At 40.1% G+C, this 7,104-nt stretch overlaps 1 long non-coding RNA gene across 1 annotated transcript; it reads right to left on the bottom strand.

Annotated features, from left to right (window-relative positions):
• Window positions 1-305: 305 nt before the first annotated feature.
• On the bottom strand, window positions 306-4,135 carry LOC126079407 (uncharacterized). The gene is made up of 3 exons (XR_007518209.1): window positions 4,045-4,135; window positions 1,386-1,499; window positions 306-553 (listed from the first exon to the last, which is right to left on the bottom strand). It is a non-coding gene; the product is annotated as an uncharacterized LOC126079407 (long non-coding RNA).
• Window positions 4,136-7,104: the final 2,969 nt, after the last annotated feature.

Below are 7,104 nucleotides of genomic sequence, written 5' to 3'. Positions count from 1 at the left end.
CAAGACATATCCTACAATAATCCAGGCTCATTAACATAACAAAGACAACCCATTCTCAAAGGGGATTGTAACACAGGCATAAAGGTTAGGATTTATAACACATATTTTGGGCGGACATATTTCAATCCATACCAGTGACCATAAAATAAGTCTCAACAAATTTAAAACGAATTATACCAAAGGGAGGAACAAAGCAAATGAAGGAGACCAGAGTCTAAGAAATGACAGAGCTCCACAGGTGGTGGGAGAGAGAAAGCCCCCATCAGTTGGGTTGAGCTCTTAAAATCTGAACACTTGTACCTGGAAAGGGGCAGATTTCAGGGCTTGGACAATGATGCGGAAAGACAGCCCTGTCCTTTGAGGCTTACACATGAGAAATGAGAAGAGCTGAGCTGGAGAACTGAAGCTTGGGATCAAGTTCCAAGGTTCTAAATAACATTACAGAGATCCTTGCCTTTGCAGCATGCAATAACTATTTTAAAAGGTCCTTGGACTGAGGTCATGTTGGTGCAGGTTTCCCGACAGTCCTGGTATCCACGGAAGAACTTGTCACCTGTAGAAAAAGAAAGACAAGAAAAGGGGATCCTTATTTTTTGCTTTTGTGTGTTCTCTTCAGGAAGACAAACGTTGCCACCTAAGAGGTAAGTAATAAACTTTTGTTGGAAGAGGAAGAATCAGTGACTCAGTGAGTGAGGTTAAACAGCAGGCTGCTGCTTGGTGGGAGGGGACTGAGATGACTGAGGTGGACCCCTGATGGGTCGACCTCCCCAAACCCTAAATCCTTTCTGAGCCATGGTTACCTGAAAGCCCAACCACAAATATGCCCCAGTGGAATATTTGCAGCCCAATTCCTGTCATCCCTCAAAATCTAATAGCAACTTGCTCGATTTTTTAATTTCTTCTATGTCTCAAAAGAGAATGGCTCCAGACATACCCTACACCCCGGCTCATTAACATAACAACCAATTCTCAAATGGGATTATAACTACAGGCATAGAGGTTAGGATTTATATCACATATATTGGGGGGACATATTTCAATCCATACCAGTGGCCATAAAAAGAGCCTCGACAAATTGAAAATAAATTATACAGAAGGGAGGAATAAAGCAAAAGAAGGAGACTAAAATCTAAGAAAGGACATAGCTCCACAGGTGGTGGGAGGGAGAACCCAAGGACCCAGAGATACTTCAGCAAATCCTTTTTCTCCTTTTAGGTATACTGTCACAGGCAACACTGCACCAGAACCACAGGGCCCTGTCCCAACTGTTTAGGGGGAAAAAAACACTCTCACTCTCTGCTCAAGCTCCCAGGATTCCTGAGGGAGCCATCTTCTTGAAAATTTGGAATGGATCAGGCCAAAAGGGCTTCTCGTTTACCACCTACCACTATAGTACTTCTTCACCAGGCATTCCTCATCTTGCTTGGCATTGCAGGTGGTTCTCTGATGTTCACAACTCCCATCAGGTCCCACACGAAAGCACCGGTGACAACGTAGAGCTGGAATGCCAAATCAGCATAATGAGGCTCTTTCAGGAGATGGTGCCCACCACCACGTCCACGTCTGGTATGAACAATGGTCAGGTCCCCGCACGCATTGGCATTGGTTATTGCGCTAAAAGAGTGATTTCATTTCTCTGTGGTTGGCTTCAAGCAGTGGAGCCTTTCCTGCATCTCTGGGGGGCCTGCATCAAGGGCCTTTGTGGAGAGGAGGCACCTGTGCCTGTGGGGCAAGGTCTGTGCCTAAGCAAAGACAGAATTTCTATACTCACAAGTACTCAGGCTTCCTGAAATGGACTGTTTTCCAAGAGGGAGAAAATCAAGGCCTACATTGTAGTGCCCAGGCCTCACGTGCTGTGACCCTGGAATCCTTCTCTCAGTCCTTTCAGAACAACCCTCATTATCTGTCCTCATTACACACAAAAAACTTTCCTAGATCCCTTTCAACTCAAATTTAGGGCTCTCAGAAAGGAAGCTTGAGGAATTTGAGAGTATCAGGAATTAATACTATTCGACGAACTTTTAAATTTTGAGGTGTTGGTAGGTCTATTTCAGGGGATTTCAGGACTAAAATGAAGCACTCCATTCTGAAATTAAACTGAAGGTTTTACTTCCACACTCCTGATAACCATTAGGTTTCTGTTAAAGCTTGCCATTTGAAAAACAAACCTCAGTTGTGTTAAGAGAATTCCTGTAGCTGGTCTTAGAAAAAGCTTCATTGAGCTGTTAAAGCAAAATTAGTGCCTATAGCTATACATGTAGTTTTAAGTACCTCAGAAGAAGTTCCTCAGCAAACATCTGGACCTTATTTCTTTTTCTCTCAGCTAAATAAGCAGAGTTTATTTACACATTCCTAACTAATGTCAGTTCTGTATCCAAAGATTTACAGGCCCACCTGTAAATGTATCATTAAATTTCCATGTCAAAATTGTTTATATTTTTCAATTTAGCAAAATTGCTTCGTTACATAGTATCGGGTATGAGAGGTTGGCGTTACACTAGACTCTGATGTAAAGAAAATTTTACAGTTTATTACTACCCTTGTAAATCTCACCTCCTATCTTGTCATTGCTTTCAAGTGAAACTGTTATCTGTACTCACTGGATTTGTTAAATATCTTTGTTTTTCCTGTAAGGGCAGAGCATAGCACTACCGCCAAACTGGGTGCATGCTCATTACCTTTCATTCATTCAATAAATGTTATTTCTTTTATGTATCAAATTGAAGTGTTGGTCCAGTGACTTCACTAGGACAATATTAGTGTGGGAGGTAAGTTGAGCCTGATGTAAAATAGGAGAGGAAGGAAGAAGAAAAGAAGAGGAGCATTTGGGGGCCAAAAGTGAAGGAAAGAAAAAGGAGAGTAGAGGCCTAGGAGGAGGAAAACAAGTGGGGGTAGGATGGGGGCTGTGAAGACCACCTTTAAAGGGAAGGTCAGGACCATTCTTGCACCTCATTTCTCACTTCCGCATGGAACAACAATCCGCAGCTGCTTGTGTGGGTTCTGCTTACCTACACCCAACCCTCACTATCCTTCAGCATGCCCCTAGAAGCTTACCTTGCAGGAAGCCCAACAGCAAGGAGAGGCTCAGTAGCAGCAGCGGGCAGCGCTTATCCATCTCAGAACCCAACACCAAGGAGAGGCAGAAGACGGAATAGATCCCGAAGGTGTCTCACACACTCAGAATTGCTGCTTTATAAACCCAGGCTAGGAGGGACAGCCAATGGGAGTCCAGGTGGAGGGTGTATATCCCTTGCCAGAAGGCAGTCATGACCCTGGCTCCTACCAGCATTTCTGGTTCTGCTCACCTTCCTGGCCAGCCAAGGCAACCACATTCTTTCATGGTTTCTTTCTGTCTCAGTTGAACCAGCTTTAAAATGGAGAAACATGTCTGCCTTACTCAGCCAAAGGATTTGTGAGAATTGGTTACTAACTCTGGATCACATTGGCCTTAAGTTCCATACATCACAGCAGTACTTCTCTAACATATGATGGTAGTAAAGATATTTGAAGCTTATAATAAAATGAAGTTCAGAGAAATGCATATGTACCTTGACTGTGGCAAAATACAGACCTGAACACAAAATAGGAGCAAGGTGGTTTACCTTCCATGTTGCGTTCCAGACCAGATGTTGTTTTTAGCTGCTGTCCAATCAGTTACCATCTCATGACAACCCCATGTGTTACAAAGTACAACTACTCCATAGGGTTTTCTTGTCTATAATGTTTAAGGAAGCAGATCACCAGGCCTTTTGTTCTATTATGCCACTGAGTGGGTTGGAACTGTCAACCTTGTGATTAGCAGCAGATATAAAATGCTTTTGCTGCTCAAGCTCCTTCCAGACTAGACTCAGTTCAATCCATAAGAATCAGGCTGGTCATAAGTATTTACACAGATGCTGCAAGAATGGTAATTTATTGTATAAAAAAAAAATAGGCCTCTTTAAATTTTCTTTGCTGAATGTTTTCAAAAAAATTGCAGACTAAATATGTAAAAGTCCCTTCAAAGCTAGGAACCCAAGCCAAGAACTTGTCACCAGATTTCACCTGTAGTACCAACAGATTTGAATTAGTTCCACTTTTCTTGAAGTCCCCAAATCTTGTGAGGCATTCTTCTCGTTTGATGACACTCTCCAAGTGAATCATAACATTTCAATAATTTTTAGAACCTGTTTACAAATAGAAAGAAAACAAATCTGTTGAGACTTTTCTGGGGGTCTCCTGGGAAATGCAAAAGACAAGTTTTAGGTATAAAGGTATCATTTAAGATTAGATTTTGAGATGTTTGACATTTAGTTAAATAGAATCTCGGGTCATAGAGAAACAATGCTAGGATATCTATATAACCAAAGAGACAATAACGATATTTGTATTTGTATTTTCTTAAGCAATTAAGGACATGATAAAGTCAACATAAGATCAGGAACTTTACCTAGAAGGTAAAGCAGACTTATAGAAGATAAAGAGAAGCTTTTAAAAGCTCTTCCTAAGTACAACCCAGTTATTAAGGAAAATTTAGTTATTTTAAAGAAGATAAAACCGGATTCTAGCTTTGCATATTATTTGATGCTAAAGATTTCCAAAAATCCTAGCAAATCCTAGTTAGCTTTGACTATAAGAACAGCGCTTTACCACAAACCTTCTATTACTTTTCATAAACTGGAGCTTTGCTCCACGCTTACTTTTTTCTCATTCTAGAATGGCTAGATATTTTACATTAGAATAAAAGTTACTCTGGTTTCAACAGAATCCATCTTGTACACCTTGCCTAATCTAGCCTAAATCCAAGATTTAATCTATCAAAAGAGCTTGAAATCCGTGTTTAAGCTGTTATACTAAAAACATAATTCCTGTTGAAATATATATTTTTTTGTCATGACAAATTTGCTTTCATTAATTTCTGATAATAGTGGCACTATTCAATTTTTTAATTGGTCATGTATCTTGAAATCAATCAAAATACAACTTCTTGAAAGGGTATTATAATCTAATTTGGTAATACCATCCAGAGGTAGAAAAATATGACATATACACACTATCATGGATTTAATTATGTCCCCCCAAAAATATGTGTATCAATTAGGCTGAGCCATGATTCCAGATATTGTGTGATTTTCCTATATGTTGTAAATCCCCCCTTTAGGATGTTAATGAGGGAGGATGGCCTGCAGTTGTGTTAGTGAGGAAGGACTCAATTTATAAGTTTGGATTGTGTTTTGAGGCAATCTCTTGAGGTATAAAAGAAAGAAGTGAGCAGAGAGACAGGGGGAACTGATACCATCAAGAAAACAGTGCCAGGAGCAGAGCTCTTCCTTTGGACCCAGGGTTCCTGCTCAAAGAAGCTCCTAGTCCAGGGGAAGATTGATGAGAAAGCTGACAAAGAGAGAAAGCCTTCTCCTGGAGCTGACACCCTAAATTTGGATTTTAGCCTAACTTTACTGTTGGAAAATAAACTTCTTTTTGTTAAAGCCATCCACTTGTGGTAGTTCTGTTATAGCAGCACTAGATGAACAAGACCCACACATAACATACTTTTTTATATAGATAGGAGAGCAGAAAGTAAAAGCCACTTCTCCTTGAGTCTGGGATTTAACCCTCTCTTCTGCATTAAAAAAAAAAAAAAAATTTTTTTTTTTTTTTTGCATGCTTTAAAGAATTTGTTAGAGAGCAACTTTGGAATTGTTCTGACTTTTAAAAGCCAGATCGTATCAATCAAAATAGCACCCCACTAGCTATAAGGGATCCCCTCTAGCTATAAGGGAGTCCCCTTATAGCTAGTGGACTCCTTAAATCAAGCAGTTTACCGATCTTGAATAATCTCCAAAGTAACCACTACAGGTCCAAATTATCCTCAGTAAAGTTATACCATTTACAAAGACGGATACAAGATTTAGGAATGAGACATGTTAAAAGCAGAACTTTTTCCAGAAATAGAAGAGAACTGAGACTTAAATGATGCTACGAGAGCTGGCAAGTTTGGTAGGAATGTGAGGCTCATGAAGCCTGTTTCCAGGGCTACATCTTTATATATAAAAAACATCTTTATAGTTCAAAAAAAACCCCATTGCTGTTAGGTTGATTCCGACTCACAGCAACCCTACAGGACAGAGCAGAGCTGCCCCATAGAGTTTCCAAGGAAAGCCTGGTAGGTTTGAACTGCCGACCTTTTGGTTAGCAGCCATAGCACTTAACCACTATGCAACCAGGGTTTTCTCTTTATGGTTGGCCACTTCCAAATGCAGATCTGACAGTCTATTTCCTCTGACAGGTGGAAAACCAGAGAGAAAGCTCTCTCTGGATCAAAGCTAAGCTCTCAGGAGAAAAACAAAACAGAAGGTGAAACTCATCCAGTTTTATAGGTGACCCACAATAAATTTTATCCAAGTTGAAGCTGGTCTGGTGAGAATGTCAAACCAGCCTGTCTGTAAGGCTGGCTTGAACAACAGGCCGAAGGAGCCTAAGCTGTGTCCTATGTTATAATTCTCCTTTTTATGACAAATAACACTTTTAGACAGCCCAACAAAAAATAGTAACCGTAGCACAAAGAAAGCATATGGTGTTTATTCAATCAATTAATCTGTGTGCACACAGGGAGACCTCTCTGTTCAAATAGGGAGACTCATCTTAGGCCACACAAAGCAAGTTTTTAAAGAGAAAAGAGAGGAAATACAAAAGAAATTTAAGTAAAAGGGCCAACCTTAGCATGATTAATTTGAATCATGCTCCCCGGTCTTCCTTCGGTTAGTCGATATTGGCCACCAGGTGGTGTTTGTGGCATGGTCGCCTCTGTTCATTTGCACACATTCTCAGGTGTTGTCAGGAAGTTTCAAATAAAAAAGACATCTTAGTTACTTTAGAAATTCCAAGGATTAATCCTCATGGAAAAGAACAAAAGCCAAGGTAAACTGGGAAAAGTTAAATTTTTGTACACGGTAAAACTTAAGCAAGTTTGTGATCTACAGAAGTCATATCACATAAAAAGATTTGCACAATTTGTTAAGCACTGTGTCTCCTTGTTCCTTTTATGTGTTCTTGGGTGCATTCTACATTGGTCAATGACCTTTGTAAGTTTTCCCATCTAGAGAAATCTATCAATTTCTCTTGTCC

The sequence above is a fragment of the Elephas maximus genome, chromosome 7 (assembly GCF_024166365.1).
Source record: "Elephas maximus indicus isolate mEleMax1 chromosome 7, mEleMax1 primary haplotype, whole genome shotgun sequence".
Taxonomy (NCBI): Eukaryota; Metazoa; Chordata; class Mammalia; order Proboscidea; family Elephantidae; genus Elephas; species Elephas maximus.
The sequence above is the reverse complement of the archived record's forward strand: the minus strand, read 5'-3'. Positions and strand labels throughout refer to the sequence as shown.